Raw genomic sequence first — 17079 nt, 5'->3', positions numbered from 1 at the left:
TAAGCAAGACAAATTTATAATGTAAGTCTATGGGATTGTCTCAGACAGCTGCGCTTTTCTCCCCGCTTGTTCCAACAATTGGTCAAGGTCTGAACACTCAGAACCTTATTGAAACTTGTCTCTAGAACATGTCTAAAGGTTTTAAAGCGTCGGGTGTTAACCCAATTCTGTCCATATTTCAAAGCCTCATTCTTGTTTTTTTTGTTTTTTTTTTTTGTTATGGACATACATCATTGCATTAGTATTCTTTTTCCTGGTATACATTAAAGGGGTACTCCGCCGCTAGACATGTTATCCCCTGATAGGGGATAACATGTCTGATTTTGGGGGGTCCGGCAATCTCCGGGGCTGGGGCTTCCATGATCGTGACATCACACCAAGTCCCCTCCATTCATGTCTATGGAAGTGGCCATGAGAGTCGACACTCCTCCTCCCATAGACATGAATGGAGCGGGAGTGGCAGTCATCCGTCACCGAGTGTCGTTCGCTGCGTGCACCAGATGACTGGGGTGCTACGAAAGAGATCACGGGGGTCAAGCCGCAGGCTACCTCCGCATTCTTCGCCACAGCACCCCAGTCATTTGGATACGGATAACATGTCTGGCGGGGAAGTACCCCTTTGAGTCATTTCCATTAATTCTTTCTGTACTGTAAGGATGTGGGTTCTCTGTACTTACGTAACTTTCTTTTTCTTTTTTGGGAGATCACTATCCTCCTCGGGGATCTCCCTATTGTACATTGAAAAAAAATGACACATATAAATATGTAAATACAAAAAGTGAAAGAGAACACAAAGAGATCAGGATTAGGTCTCTACAGGTTTGCAGTCTGTGAGTGTAATAGAATGTGCCATAGTGAGAGGATATAAAATGTTGTATTTGAAGGAGTACTCCGCCCCTAGACATCTTATCCCCTATCCAAAGCATGGACCCCCGCGATCTCCAGCCCACCACCTTGGCATTCTGAACATTTATGTTCAGAACGCCGGTTTCAGGTGGCCGTGGTTTTATGTCACGGGGGGACAGCAGTCACACCCCCTCCCATATACATGAATGGAGTGGGCTTGACGTCACCACCACAGCCTCCTGAAACTGGCGTTCTGAACATAAATGTTCCCAATTCTGGGTTGGGGTGCCCAGTGGCCGGACCCCCCTAGTGATCAGGCATCTTATCCCCTATCATTTGAAGAGGGGATAAGATGTCTAGGCGTGGAGTACTAATTTAATATCGAAGTGCATCGGTTTAGTTTAATAGAATGTAACAGGAGCTACATTGCATGTAGATTAGCATGTGGTCATGTGACAGCAATGAAAAAATATATTCATACAACGAGGATTCTTCTTTTGTGATTGGTCAGACTTTGCCTAGTGAACAGGGCACGAAAAGGGACACCAATAATGGGGGGGGGGGTGGCTATTTTTAGTGTGGGGCATGTAGGGAGACGTACCTTATATCAGGCATCCGGGGCCTCCATGTCATCCTGGGATAATGGTCATCCCTGTAATAGAAAAACAGAACTTTAGATAAAAGGGTACTCCGCCAGAAAACATCTTATCCCCTTCCAAAGAATATGGGATAAGATGTCTGGTCGTGGGGGTCCCGCCTTTGGGGATCCAGCTTTGAGCTTCCGTGTACGTGACGTCATGCCCCCTACATTCATGTCTATGGGAGGGTGCATGATGGCTAGTATGTAGCCATTACGCCTCCTCCAATAGACATGAATGGAGGGGGCATGGCGGCTATAGTCCCCAGTCATTCAGAATAGAGCAGAGTTCTCGCACTGGATGACTGGGTGCCGCACCGGAGATCGCAGGGCTCTTCAGCGGCGGAACCCCCGCAATCAGACATCTTACCCTCTCTCCTTTGGATGGGGGATGAGATGTTTTCAAGCAGAAGATCCCTTTAATATCATTTTCCTTTCATATGACTTGGAACACACAGATAATGTCGTCCATAAGGACAAATCTTATCCAGATTAAAATATCAAGATAGGAAGATGTGTTTTATATACAATTGAAAATATTTCCTTATATACGTCTACAAGTAAGACTCCTACCCACCTAAAGACTCTCTGAGCCTCCTGGACTCTGGATAGCCATCTGTAGGAGAAGAGACAAGAAGAAACATGAGAAATATTACCCTCAGGGGCCTCAGAATAACCTCAAGTATAAAGCTGCCTCTGAGAATAACACCCTTTGTTGTCCATAGTAACTACAGAATCGTTTTTTAGCGTATATTCACTTGGGCATATTTTCCGCTGTGGATTTGCTATAGCAGATTTAGCTACCCTCTGAAGTCAATACTGAAGCAGATTTACATCAATAAATTCTGCAGGAACAATGACACGTGGATTTGGATCGGCTGCTATGGCCACGAAGGTTTCATCCGGAACACTTTGGATACATGAGGCCAAGTATTATGACTCATTGAAGACATTTATACAATGGTATACAATACATGCCTTTTATCTGGCCTGTCATAATTGGGGCCGTCATCATTAGGGTCATCATCCTTGGGTCCTTCACCATCATAATTAGGTCCCTCCTCATGGGGTCCATCCTCAATGGGGTATGCATCAGTCCTGTTAGTGAAAGAATGAATAGATCAATAAGAATCCAAAATATATCAATATATTGTGTCCTATAACAGTTATATTACTAAACCCAAGATATAAAACTTACTGATATAGTTTTATCACAAATTGTACTGGCTTCAGCCTGCTTCTGCATCATTCACCCCTGACAGGAAATTGTGTAGTCCTTTTATTTTCTGAGTGGTGTTGTCCCCAGATCCCCGGCTGCTCCCCAAAGACAACACCTCATCCTCTGGTGTCTCAGAAGGTGTGCCTTGACCTGAGCTCCAGCCCAACCTCCTGAGTGATGTCATCACCTCTAACCCGCCCCAACATCCTACATCCCCTCCTCCCTGTCCTAGTCTAGGCTATCTAATTATATATATATATATATATGTTCTGCTTAATTATGAATATTGCTAGAATTGCCATCTTGCTTGGAGGCCATAATCTCACCAATCTCAAAGTGATGGTTTGTCCTAGATCAGTGGTCTCCAGATTGTGGCCCTGCAGATGTGGTAAAACTACAAATCCCGGCATGCCCAGACAGCCGTTGGCTGTCTGGGCATGCTGGGAGTTGTAGTTTTGCAACATTTGAAGGGCTGCAATTTATAGATCACTGTCCTAGATTAACAAGAGAAACTAATGTGTAAATGTTCTTGGTGTAACAATGGGGTTATCAGGCAGATAATACGAAGAGAAAATAGTTTGTATTTACCTGATCTTTGCCTCTGCAGCTAAAAAAATACAAAAAAGAAATGAAAATTGTTAATATGTTTATTGCAAATATCCATTAGGTCATGTTTGCAGTAGAATCATACTGCAGAGGAAGAATAAGGGATCTCATACATGGAAAAATAAATTGCCCATCACAAGTGATGATCAACTATATAGAATAGTGTTTCCCAACCAGTGTGCCTCCAGCTGTTTCAAAACTACAACTCCCAACATGGAGGAAGTTGTAGCCTTGAAACAGCTGGAGCCACACTGGTTGGGAAAGTAGATCAGCATTGCCTCAAGGTATTATGACATATTTTTTTGTTCTCAAGTAAATTTCAGGCTCTTCACACCTATGGACACCACGGCCACCTGACAGATCCGTGGACTTATATTGGTGCATGTTGATTTCCATTACTGTATGGTGTTTATAAATGTATTTATTAATTAATTTATTTTTGTTAAAGGGGTACTCCAGAGGAAAAAAATACTGGGGCCAGAAAATTCTACAGATTTGTAAATTACTCTTTAAACATATTAACCCCTTCCAGTACTTATCAGCTGCTGTATGCTCTAGAGCAGTGTTTCTAAAACGCGGTCCTCAAAGCATCAGGCATCACCACAGTTATAGCACCTGTGAAAGACTAAGGAAATCCTGAAAACATGACCTGTTGGGGTGCTTGAGGACCACATTTGGGAAACACTGCTCTAGAGGAAGTTATGTAGTTCTTTCCAGTCTGACCACAATGCGCTCTGCTGCCACCTCTGTTCTTGTCAGGAACTTTTCAGAGAAGGAGAGGTTTGCTATGGGGATTTGCTCCTACTCTGGACAGTTCCTGACACGGACAGAGGTGGCAGCAGAGAGCACAAAATGAAAATGACTACATAACTTCCTCTGAAGCATACAGCAGCTGATAAGTACTGGAAGGATTAAGATTTTTAAATAGAAGTAATATACAAATCTGTAGAATTTTCCAGCACCAGTTGATTTAAAAGAAAAACCTCTAGAGTACCCCTTTAAGCTTAAAAGGATTCCATAAGCCTCCAATGTAGATGTATCACAATCTTATGGGCACAAAATGAATATAAAGAGACAAATGTGTGAGAGAATAGCAATACTTACATGGGGTGATGATCTCTGCCGGCTGTAATAGTAAAGCAAAGGTATAAGCAGAGAGGTATATAAAATCATGGGAAGATTTCACATTGTTACATTGTATGGTGTATCACATAAATATTCCATTATACTTTATCTATTATAAGAAATTGTATTTAATTAAGATTTATTCATCACAAAATAGGGAAGATTTCTTAATGACGGACTGTAATGTGCCAGTATCTACCCCCAGCACTAGAAATGGTTGGGCCCAGTACTGGGGCAGAGAATGGACTGGAGACACATGGGGGAGATTTACTTTAATAAATCAGAATTGTGGTGTCATTTGTAAGAAAAAAATGTAGTCCTCAGTAAAGAGGTGTTTCTCAAGATGCTAAACTGTGCGCCAATAAATGTGCAAGAGTTCTGGTGCAAGAAGATGACACAACTTAGGTCAACTAAGGCTAAACTCACATCTGGGTCAGAGCTCCAGGCCGTTTTTTTAGAATGCCGGGTGCTGCAGGAGATCGTGGGGGCCCCAGCTTCAGGACCCCAGCAATCAGACATCCTCTCCCCTTCTAAGATGTCTAGAAGCAGAGTACCCCTTTAATAAACATGACCAGATGGGAGGAAAGAAGGAGAGGTCGCCATCTTGTTGTTTTCCTCTGGCCATCCTTACAATAAAATGAATTCAAAAGGAGTAGGAAGAGGAGGCCCTGATATCAGCGCAGGAGCAGGGGTGAAGGGGAGTGGGATTTTTATTTAAGGAAGGGGTGGGGGGAGAAAATTACCTATCTACCTTTTACCTGCGTGCACACCAACCTACATTTCTTCTTGCAAATCTACCTTTACTATTCACCTACCTACCTTCCCTACCTTCTACTTACCTAACTGCCTTTAATATCTCCCTAACGGCTCTATCTAGCTGTTCTATCTATCTATCCATCCATCCATCCATCCATCTATCTATCTATCTATCTATCTATCTATCCTCAACATATACCTACCGGCCTCCACTATCTACCTACTTACCTACTCAGTCACATGCCTGCACACCTACCACTTGCACTATCCACATGTCTGCATGCCTACCTCCCCTAGACTTGCATTAAGGGGACAGAGCCGTGACGTCACGATACACCGGCCCCGTGATCGTGAGTCATCAGACACGGAGCGATCTTTGCTCCTTGAGGCTGATGACAGGGGGTGCTGCATGAGAGATTGCAGGGGTCAGGTATAAAACATCAAATAATGAGTGGGATCGGCTAAGCAATGTTCCATCCACCATTTTGACTCAAGGGACTCTGGTGATCACACTATGGGTGGTCCAAAGAGTCTCTGTAAGCCCCTCTAATCCTTCAGATGCTGTGAGCAGTATTTATTATGGCATCTGAATGGGTTAATGGAAGGCATCAGCTGATCATGGCGGCATCTATGAAGCGAGTGAAGGAGCCTCACAGTCCGGATGCCTCTAAGGACCTACATGTACGTCCTGGTGCACCAAGTACCCAGCAGCCAGGGAGTACAAGTACGTTCTGCATCCTCTAGGGGTTAAATGAAATTATTTGAAAATTAATAACATACAGAAAATATGTGTAAACGATGTTTTAACCCCTCCTCTGACAGGACTTCTGGGCCATAATACCCAAGCAATATTTTCCGTTTTTCCATTGGTGCCTTTCAAGTGCCATATAAGGGCTTGTGTTACGCTGAGCGCTCCGGGTCCCTGCTCCTCCCCGAAGCGCTCGCGGCGTTTCTCTCCCTGCAGCGCCCCGGTCAGACCCGCTGACCGGGAGCGCTGCACTGACATTGCTGGCGGGGATGCGATTCGCATAGCGGGACGCGCCCGCTCGCGAATCGCATCCCAAGTCACTTACCTGTCCCGGTCCCCGGCTGTCATGCTCTGGCGCGCGCGGCTCCGCTCTCTAGGGCGCGCGCGCGCCAGCTCTCTGAGATTTAAAGGGCCAGTGCACCAATGATGGTGCCTGGCCCAATCTTCCTGATTAGTTTCCACCTGTGCACTCCCTACTTATACCTCACTTCCCCTGCACTCCCTTGCCGGATCTTGTTGCCTTGTGCCTTGAGAAAGCTACTCTGTGTTACCTCTACTGCGTTCTTGACCATCTGCTATCACCATTGACTACGAACCTAGCCGCCTGCCCCGACCTTCTGCTACGTCTGACCTTGCTCTCGTCTACTCCCTTGTACCGCGCTTTTCTCAGCAGTCAGAGAGGTTGAACCGTTGCCAGTGGATACGACCTGGTTGCTACCGCCGCTGCAAGACCATCCCGCTTTGCGGCGGGCTCTGGTGAATACCAGTAGCAACTTAGAACCGGTCCACCGGCACGGTCCACGCCAATCCCTCTCTGGCACAGAGGATCCACCTCCAGCCTGCCGAATCGTGACAGTAGATCCGGCCATGGATCCCGCTGAGGTTCCCCTGCCAGTTGTCTCTGACCTCACTACGCTGGTCGCCCAGCAATCCCGACAGATCGCCCAACAAGATCACCAGCTGTCGTACTTGACCACCATGACACAGCAACTTCAGTCACAGCTACAGCAGCTTCAGTCACAGCTACAGCAATTTCAGTCTCAGCTACAGCAGCAACAACCATCTCCTCCGCCGGCTCCTGCACCTCTTCCGCAGCGAGTGGCCGCTCCTAACCTCCGCTTGTCCCTGCCGGACAAATTTGATGGGGACTCTAGACTCTGCCGAGGCTTCCTGTCACAATGTTCCCTACATTTGGAGATGTTGTCGGACCAATTTCCTACTTAACGGTCGAAGGTGGCTTTCGTGGTTAGTCTCCTGTCTGGGAAGGCTTTGGCATGGGCCACACCGCTCTGGGACTGCGATGACCCTGTCACCACCACTGTACACTCCTTCTTCTCTGAGGTTCGCAGTGTCTTCGAGGAACCAGCCCGAGCTTCTTCTGCCGAGACTGCCCTGCTGAACCTGGTCCAGGGTAATTCTTCAGTAGGCGAGTACGCCATCCGATTTCGTACTCTCGCTTCCGAATTATCTTGGAACAACGAGGCTCTCTGCGCGACCTTTAAAAAAGGCCTATCCAGTAACATCAAAGATGTGCTGGCCGCACGAGAGATTCCTGCCAATCTGCATGAACTTATCCATTTGGCCACCCGCATTGACATGCGTTTTTCGGAAAGACACCAGGAACTCCGCCAGGAAAAAGACCTTAATCCCTGGGCACCTCTCTCACGGTATCCCTTGCAATCTACCCCTGTGCCTCCCGCCGAGGAGCCTATGCAAGTAGATCGGTCTCGCCTGACTATTGAAGAGAGGTCTCGCCGTAGGGATAAAAATCTATGTCTGTACTGCGCTAGTACCGAACATTTCTTGGTGGATTGCCCGATTCGTCCTCCACGTCTGGAAAATGCACGCAGGCAACCTGCTCATGTGGGTCTGGCGTCTCTGGGTACTGAGTCTGCTTCTCCATGTCTCACTGTGCCCGTACGGATTTCTCCTTCTGCCAACTCCTCCTTCTCTGCCGTGGCCGTCTTGGACTCTGGTTCTTCTGGAAATTTTATTCTGGCCTCTTTGCTTGATAGGTACTGCATCCCGGTAACCCGTCTCATCAAGCCGCTCTACATTGCTTCAGTCAACGGAGTCAAGTTGAACTGCACTATGCGTTATCGCACAGTGCCTCTGCTTATGAACATTGGACCACATCTCGAAAAGATTGAATTTTTGGTTTTGCCCGGCTGCACATCTGAAGTCCTTCTCGGTCTGCCATGGCTCCAGCACCATTCTCCCACCCTTGACTGGACCACCGGGGAGATCAAGAATTGGGGTCCTGCTTGCCGCAAGAAATGCCTCACGTCTGCTCCCAGCCCCGTCTGTCGGGCCTCAGTGTCCCCTCCTGTGCCTGGTCTCCCCAAGGCCTATCAGGACTGTGCCAAGCCTCACCCTCTGCCCCCCCTCCCCATTCCCACTCCTTCTGACCGGTCTGCCCAGGACTTCACTGTCCCCCAGAAGGAGACTCTACAATCGCTCCCAATGTCCTCGTCCCAGGTGGAGCGACAACCCGACAAAAAGAGGGGGAGACCTAAGGGGGGGGGGGGTACTGTTACGCTGAGCGCTCCGGGTCCCTGCTCCTCCCCGAAGCTCTCGCGGCGTTTCTCTCCCTGCAGCGCCCCGGTCAGACCCGCTGACCGGGAGCGCTGCACTGACATTGCTGGCGGGGATGCGATTCGCATAGCGGGACGCGCCCGCTCGCGAATCGCATCCCAAGTCACTTACCTGTCCCGGTCCCCGGCTGTCATGCTCTGGCGCGCGCGGCTCCGCTCTCTAGGGCACGCGCGCGCCAGCTCTCTGAGATTTAAAGGGCCAGTGCACCAATGATGGTGCCTGGCCCAATCTTCCTGATTAGTTTCCACCTGTGCACTCCTTACTTATACCTCACTTCCCCTGCACTCCCTTGCCGGATCTTGTTGCCTTGTGCCTTGAGAAAGCTACTCTGTGTTACCTCTACTGCGTTCTTGACCATCTGCTATCACCATTAACTACGAACCTAGCCGCCTGCCCCGACCTTCTGCTACGTCTGACCTTGCTCTTGTCTACTCCCTTGTACCGCGCTTTTCTCAGCAGTCAGAGAGGTTGAACCGTTGCCAGTGGATACGACCTGGTTGCTACCGCCGCTGCAAGACCATCCCGCTTTGCGGCGGGCTCTGGTGAATACCAGTAGCAACTTAGAACCGGTCCACCGGCACGGTCCACGCCAATCCCTCTCTGGCACAGAGGATCCACCTCCAGCCTGCCGAATCGTGACAGCTTGTTTATTGCAGGACAAGTTGTACTTTTTAATGCCACCATTTTAGGGTTCATATATCTGATGGGTTGATCTGTATTAACTCTTTTTTTATTGCTGGGGAAATGGGAAAAAAATGCAATTGTGTCATTCCATTTTTGCATTCTTTTCTATAGGTGCACAGACACCCATGGCAGGCCTTCACGAGACACCTGGTTACTATGGAAACCGATCACTGAAGAGGGTAAGAGGCGCACAGAGGAACCTCACATGCAGTGGCCATGATTTCACTGCGGCATGCAAAAAATGTAAATATACAGTGGAGGTTTTTCCTATCCTGTTAGTTACTAGCTATCATACTGAAGGCTGAACTCCTGCAATTCCTGCACCAGAGAGACCCACAAGCTTATTCTAACCTTTCTAGAAAAACATGGCCGGCTGATGTATGCTAGGAAAAAGGTAAATTGGAGGCCATTAAGAGGTTATTATACTTCAAGTTCTAATATATCAAGAAATAAAAATAAATCATTATTGCAAATACAAACTTTACACTCCTGCATTGCCAACAATGTCTGAAAAGGATTTACTTATGCCCTATCCACCGGTTAGGGCATAAGTAGCTGATCCCAGGGAGTCCGACCACGGGGCCCCAGCTCTCAGTGAGGCGTATGTATGGAGCCCCGAAGAGACCCAAGTACAGAATCATTGGAGTTCCATAGAAATGAATGGAGCATGTGCTGAATGGAGCAGGGGGCCCCATTCAGGAGATTGCGGAAGGTCCCATTGGGTGGACTCCCTGCGATCAGCTACCTTATTCTGTTGGTAGAGGATAAGTTAATTTTGGCTGGAGTTCTCCTTTAATAGCATCAGAGTTTCCACTAATTCTGGAATACCAACAGGAGAGAGGCCCCCCAACAAACCTTACCCTTCGCCTCCGGACCAAAAGGTACCTGCAAGGTTCCAGGTTCGATGCCCCTTTTTGCCGAAGCTACTAAGGGACCACAAATTCTCCCAGGCATCCCCCTTCGCCAAGGTATCTGCCTGCAGAGCATGGGCAGGGTACGGTCGGTACCCTGCCCATGCAGGAGTACCCGGGGTTTTTTGCAGGGAGGTGGGGAACCTGATGGCCAAACTCACCTCCCCTATACCGCTAGGAGGGACACCCAGAAGGGCTACCGCATCCTAACAATCCTGTGAACACACAACACGCAAAAAGTGACACAGTAACAAAAAGAAATAAATAAGTGAATGTATTCAGATATATTGCCCGGACATCCGACCGGATCTATAAAAATGTACCTGATCCCAGCCAGAAAGTCGGGAATCAAGAGGTGAGTGCCACAAGGTGAAGAGATCATGGTGCCCATGTTTCCACTCAGTGAGCTTTGGCACCTCAGGATCACCACTCCCCGAGACACTAAAGTACCTCAGTTCTAGACCCGCTCAGCCTCATGGCGAGACCCGGAGGAAACAGGTCCCATTGGAGCAGCCATCGAGCTGATTCCTCAGACCCATCCAAAACCAGTTCATCAGCTCAAACTGATAAGAACAGATACTACACTTGATCTTGGCCAAAAGCCCAAGAAGCTTCATTCATTTCTATGGGAGCACCAAAGAGACCCAAGTACAGCATCATTGGAGTTCCATAGAAATGAATGGAGCATGTGCCGTCTACCACACGCACTCCTCACTGAGAGCCGGGGCCCCATTCAGGAGATTGCGGAGGGTCCCAGAAGTCGGACTCCCTCCGATCAGCTACTTCTTCCCTATCCTGTGGATACGGGATAAGTTAATTTTGGCAGGAGTTCTCCTTTAATAGTGTCACAGTTTCCACTAATTCTGGAATCCAAGTCATTCTAAGTATACCCAAGTGATGTGTGTGCAGATAGTCAGACCTCACATCCATTTAGACGTCATATGAAAAATTGTGGCACAAAATAAATTGGTGCAAAAAACTGTCACAAAACAAACACCTATTCATTCAAAGGCGACAAATCAGCCAGAAGATATAAAGACCAATGGAAAACACCTGAATAAAAATGCAGTCATTGTTTTCTCACTAGTTTTTATGTATAAATACAAAGAGATTGCTCGGATTTATTGGATACAAATATATTCTGAAAGTGTGAACAAGCCCTTACCTCATCTTCATCCAAATTCTGGATGCTGGTCCAGGACTTGAGACCCTAAAAAATTAACAAGAAATGTTATATTCAATTCGGCTTCTTTGTTGTTCTACAGTTTAGTGTGTTAGCAATGTATGATTATATAAATAGAATGAATGAAGCAATGTAATTTACTAATAGGGGGCATTGAAATTGATGCACCTATTCCTATACAGTCCAGAATGTCACATGACTGCAGCTGCGTCTGTGCCTGCATTGTCAGTGACGTTTTGCATTATGAGATTTGACTGACACCCATAATGCCTCTCTGGCCCATACTGCTGAGAGCCTAGGACAAAAAGGGGGCCTGTTGCTTCAAGTAGCGGATCCCCCCTTCAGAAAATACACGCATGTAACAGCAGTATTCCTCTTTTAGTTTCCTTCCTGACCAGAGGCAGATAGGAAATAGAGGGGTCTGGAGGGGAGGATGAGGGGTCTAGAGAAGGACTAGAGAAGACTGAATGGGGGATAAAGTGGTCTGGAGGTGGGGTAGAGGGGTCTGGAGAGGGATTATAGGAGTTCAGATGAGGCATAGAGAGGTCTGGAGGGGGAATAAATATGACTGGATGGGAATAAAGAGGTCTGGTAGGGAGTGCAGAGGAGTCTGGCCATAGTATAGAGGGGTCAAGATGGGGGATAGAAGAGTCTGGAAGGGAGATAGAGAGGTGTGAAGGGGGATAGAGAAGACTGGATGGCGTATAGAGTGGGGAGGAAAAGGTCTGGATGGGGGATATAGAAGAGTAGAACCCCCATCTATTCTTCTCTATCACCTAGAGGTCTGGACGGGCCCCAGTTCTCAGTGAGAAGTGAATGCGGTGGAAGCTTCATTCATTTCTGTGGGAGCACAGAAGAGACCCAAGTACAGCATCATTGGAGTTCCATAGAAATGGATGGAACATGTGCCGTCTACCGCACGCATTCCTCTACCGTTGAGGAGATTGTGCGGGTCCCAGTGGTCGGATTATCTGCAATCAGCTACTTATTCCCTATCCTGTGGATAGAAGATAAGTTCATTTTGGCTGGAGTTAATAGCATCACAGTTTCCACTCATCTGGAATCCAAGTCATTCTTAGTATACCCAAGTGATGTGTTTGCAGATAGTCAGACCTCACATCCACTTAGACGTCATATGAAAAATTGTGGCACAAAATAAAATAAATTGGTGCAAACAACTGTCACAAAACAAACACATATTCATTCAAAGGCAAGCAGCCAGCCTGGATGGGTGATGGAGAAGAATAAAAAACCCCCATCTATTCTTCTCTATCACCTAGAGGTTTTGGGGAATAGAGGAGTCTAGATGGGGGATAGAGGTTGGCATGGGGGTATAGGGGGGGATAGAGGGGTCTGGATGGGGGACAGAGAAGAATAGATGGGAGGTAGAGAGGTCTGGGGAGATAGAGGAGTCTGGATGAGGATATAGAGGGTTCTGGATAGGGGACATAGGATAGAGGGGTCTGGATGAGTGATAGAGAAGAGTAGAACCCCATCTATTCTTCTGGTCTGGGAAGGATAGAGGAGTCTGGATAGGGGATAGAGGAAGGAACAGAGGGGTCTTGATGGGGGATTGAGGGGTCTGGATGGGGGACAGAGGTGTCTGGAGGAAGGGATAGAGGGGTCTGGATGGGGGTAGAAGGGTCTGGAGAGGGGACATAGGAGTCTGGATGTTGTTAGAGGAGTCTGGATGGGGCATAGAGAGGTCTAGAGGGGGAATAAATAAGACTGGATGGGCATAAAGAGGTCTGGTAGGGAGAGTAGAGGAGTCCGAATATAGTATAGAAGGGGAAGAAGAAGGAGAGAGGGGCCTGGATGGGGACAGAGGAATCAAGATGGGGGAGAGAGGAGTCTTGAAGGGAGAGAGAGACATGTGGAGGGTAATAGAGAAGACTGAATGAGGGATAGAAAGGTTTGGAGGGGGTATAGCAGTCTGGAGAGGGAATAGAGAGGTCTGGAGGGTGGATAGAGGGGAATATATGGGTCTGGATGGGGGATAGAGGGGTCTGGATGGGGGACAGAGGTGTCTGGAGGTAGGTATAGTGGGGTCTGGATGGGTGATAAAGAAGAATAGATGGGGTAGAGAGGTCTGGGGGGATAGAGGAGTCTGGAGGAAGGGATAGAGGGGTATAGAGGGATCCTGATAGGTATTGAGTGGGAAAGAGAGGTCTGGAAGGGGGATAGAGAAGACTGGATGGGGGATATAGAGGTATGGATGAAGAATAGAGAAGGCTGGATGGGGGGTAGAGACGTCTAGAGGTGGGGATAGACGAGTCTGGATGGGGAATAGAGTGGAATGGAGCAGGGGAGAAAGGGGTTTGGATGTGGGGATAGAGAAGACTGGATTGGGGATAAAATAAAAACAAAGTACAAAATTACTGCTTTTTGGTCACATCACATCCCAGAAAAATGAATTAAAAAGTGATCAAGAAGTCACATAAATGCAAAAGTGGAAGCAATAAAAACTACAGATAACGGCAAAAAAAACATTTGCCCTCATACAGCCCTCATACGAAATCCTTCAAAAGTAGCAAAATGCGGTATTCTGTTTAATTTTCCCACAAAATAATATTTTTTTGTTGCGCCATATATTTTAGGGCAAAGTAAATTGTTACGCAAAAAACAACCCCCATCTGGGTCTGTGGATGGGAAAATAAAGAAATATGGCTCTTAGAAGGTGAGGAGAAAAAAAATGCAAAAATAAAACAGCCTGCATCCTTAAGGCCAAAATGGGCCATGTTCTTAAGGGGTTAAGGCCGCCGCCTGTTTTTACGCTAATGACTGGGCCTCATTTCTCAAATCTGATGTGAATTATTTTTTTTTTAATGATATATTGTACTTTCTATTACTGGTAAAAATATTTGTTGAAACATGCAGTTTTCTGTGAAAAACTCCAAAATATTGTGAAAAAAATAACATTATGATTTTATAGTACTAGCCATTATGAACACGGTAATATCTGTGTCTTGTTCTTTTTTCTTTTGGATGATAATACAGGACTTTATGGGGAAATTGACATTTATTTTATTTTTTTCACACTTTATTTATTTAAGACATTTTATTTTTATACTTTTTATCTATTATACTATACTGCAGTACATCTGTACTCCATCATAGTATAACCATAAGTATTACACTGACAGTTTCCTTTAATACCAATAAGTCTATGGCTGGACTTCACAGGCTTCCGTGCTCGGGAGAGAGGAGGCCATCAGCTGGCTTCTTGTTACCATGACAACCATGGGGACACCACAACCGCATGGTTGCCATGATTACCTCACCCCTTTCAATCCTATAGATACTGTGTTCAGTACTTACCAAGGCATCTAAAGGATTAATACTGCCATGAATGACGCAATCTCAGTCTCAGCAGCTGAGGCAGGATCATGGCTGTGATTGACAGCAGGTCCTGCCGCCAATCCCCTGCACTTCCTCCATCAGTGCAGGAAATATGCAGGAGGTATGGGTACATCCTGTTGCGGGAACGTGTTGGCTGACAGGATGTACCCATACCTCTAATAGTGGGCTGGGGTTATAGTATATACCAAGTACCAAAAGGAATGTCTCATAGGTGCATGTATATGAAGCAGATGTAGCAGAGCTGAAAGTGTTGTAAAATTTAAAATAAAAAACAGTCATTAAAATAAGACTACAGTATGCATGTATATACACAGGCACAAATCCATATGTAAATAACTCTATAATTCTATATGGACAGGTCCCATGACTGAGCCCTGCAGGTCTCTAGTAGAGGACGGGGTCATGGTACCAGGGAATGTGCAGGATTTACAGATGTATCAGGACGACAGGAGAAGAAGTAACATATGAGAAGATGACGTTTATCTGACGGTTTATCTGGAGGCAGTTGGAGGGGGGGGGGGCAGGAAAGCTGAAGACTCATGGGAAATGTAGTCAGCTAACCCCTTAAACACTTCTGTAACCACCATTTAGTATATATATTTGCTCTAATCCCCCAATTTGTGACTTACGTAATTTGCCATTTTTTCTTGCGAATTTCTCTTTCCAAAGCTCGGAAAAATCCTTGAAATAAAAATAAAACAGAAAACATGATTATGGACTTTCTGGTAAGATCTTCTCTATATCATATTATTATCACTGGTCAGATATGGAGGAGATCAGAATGGCGAGAGAGTACAGAGGGCTTGTCATAGGACGGGAAAACATATCCAGTAGGTAGAAGATCAGAAATAATAAGGAACAGGAGATAAAGACAACTGGACTTACTGCTCAACTCCACAGATCTGAGAGAAGTTTCATGCCGGTGGGTGAACATAGGAGACATTCCGTGATGTCACATGTGTGATGTCATAGGCCATTAGATGAAGCCCTATAGCCGATCAAATGACATATATTCAATATAATACATATACTGGATATCTCAAAAATACCAAATGGTTAATGAATTGGAGTGTAGGGGTTACAGGTTGGGGCGCTGTGTGATGGGAATTTATTCAAAAAAAGTCATTTTTATTTATATTTGTAGTAAGATTAAGATGTGTTTGGAGTTTTTATGAATTCAGTAAATCTTCATTAGATCTCTGTCCCCTTTATTGATATTGATAACATGTCTCCCCTTACTGTAGTTCTGTATCTGATAAAATATTTGGGGACAGGAGAATGAAATGTATGATGCTATTATGGCCGACACCAGAGAGCAATAACATCCATACAGAAGTTTCTACAATCAGATGCAGTTTGCACAACATGTAGAAGAAAACAAAACGTGTCTCATATATGAGGGGTCAGCACTGGATGGAGGATACATTCTCATCATCCTGGTACTTGTAGTACACACAGGATTAGGATGGAGAATATGATGGGAAGTGACTCTATAACATTCCCTTCTAATCTCCTTTTCCCTCATCATATTTGCTCTGTGGCTTTATGTGACCCGGGATATTTCCAGCCTCCATGTATTAGAACATGATAAAGGACGATACCTACCCCTGTGCTATGGAATATAGACGGCCCGAGCACAACTGTAAATAGTCCCCAATATATAATTATGTCTTATATTATGGGGGAGATTTATCATTGCTTTTAGAGCATTTTTTTGTCTATGTTTAGGCGCAGTTCAGGCGTAAGCAGCATATTTAGCGCCTTTTATGCGTCTTTTGATATAGAGAGTTTCGCACTTTATGCCTACACGTAGAACTTTTTTTTTTGACCCTGCAGTGGTCACGTATTTATCATTTGCGACTTTTGTCAAAAGTCGCTATTTTGAGTGCAAAGGTACTTTTTTAGGCGCAAAGTTACACCACCTACCAGTAGGCGTAGGAATCACTTCTACCTTCCGCAATTCAACCTTTAACCCCTTGTGGACAACAGCGTCCCACTCTCCTTCTATGACATGCGTTCAGGAGCCGAGCGCGGGTCATAGCTGGGTGGTCCTGGTGGCTATCTGCCCCCAGGACCCATCTCTAATGCCACACATTACCGATCACTGTGATGCCCGGCTTTAACTCCTTAGACACCGCAATCAAATTTGATTGAAGCGTCTGAAATGCAAGTAAAAATGTCCCGGCAGCTCTGTTAAAGTAAGTAAAAACACCTAACCTGCCAAATTCAGGACCCGGGAAAGTGTCTATTTCCCTCCCTCACAAGTGTCTAGACAAAGTGTATGTGGTAGAGCTTTTCCCTCCACAGCAGAGCTGCGCAAAATTCATCATCCTGCTGCACCTTCTTGATAAATAAGATGCACGCTAGTCAAACCCACCACCCAAATAAATGTGGGAAAATAGCTCTACC

At 46.1% G+C, this 17079-nt stretch overlaps 1 long non-coding RNA gene and 1 pseudogene across 1 annotated transcript; both read right to left on the bottom strand.

The window, feature by feature from the left end:
* Positions 1–3289: 3289 nt before the first annotated feature.
* On the bottom strand, positions 3290–15984 carry LOC130293999 (uncharacterized). Its single transcript, XR_008848352.1, has 4 exons — positions 15300–15984; positions 11293–11337; positions 4413–4434; positions 3290–3309 (listed from the first exon to the last, which is right to left on the bottom strand). It is a non-coding gene; the product is annotated as an uncharacterized LOC130293999 (long non-coding RNA).
* Positions 10621–10742, bottom strand: LOC130294777 (U2 spliceosomal RNA; annotated as a pseudogene).
* Positions 15985–17079: the final 1095 nt, after the last annotated feature.

This window comes from Hyla sarda, chromosome 10, assembly GCF_029499605.1.
Source record: "Hyla sarda isolate aHylSar1 chromosome 10, aHylSar1.hap1, whole genome shotgun sequence".
Lineage (NCBI taxonomy): Eukaryota > Metazoa > Chordata > Amphibia > Anura > Hylidae > Hyla > Hyla sarda.
The sequence above is the reverse complement of the archived record's forward strand: the minus strand, read 5'-3'. Positions and strand labels throughout refer to the sequence as shown.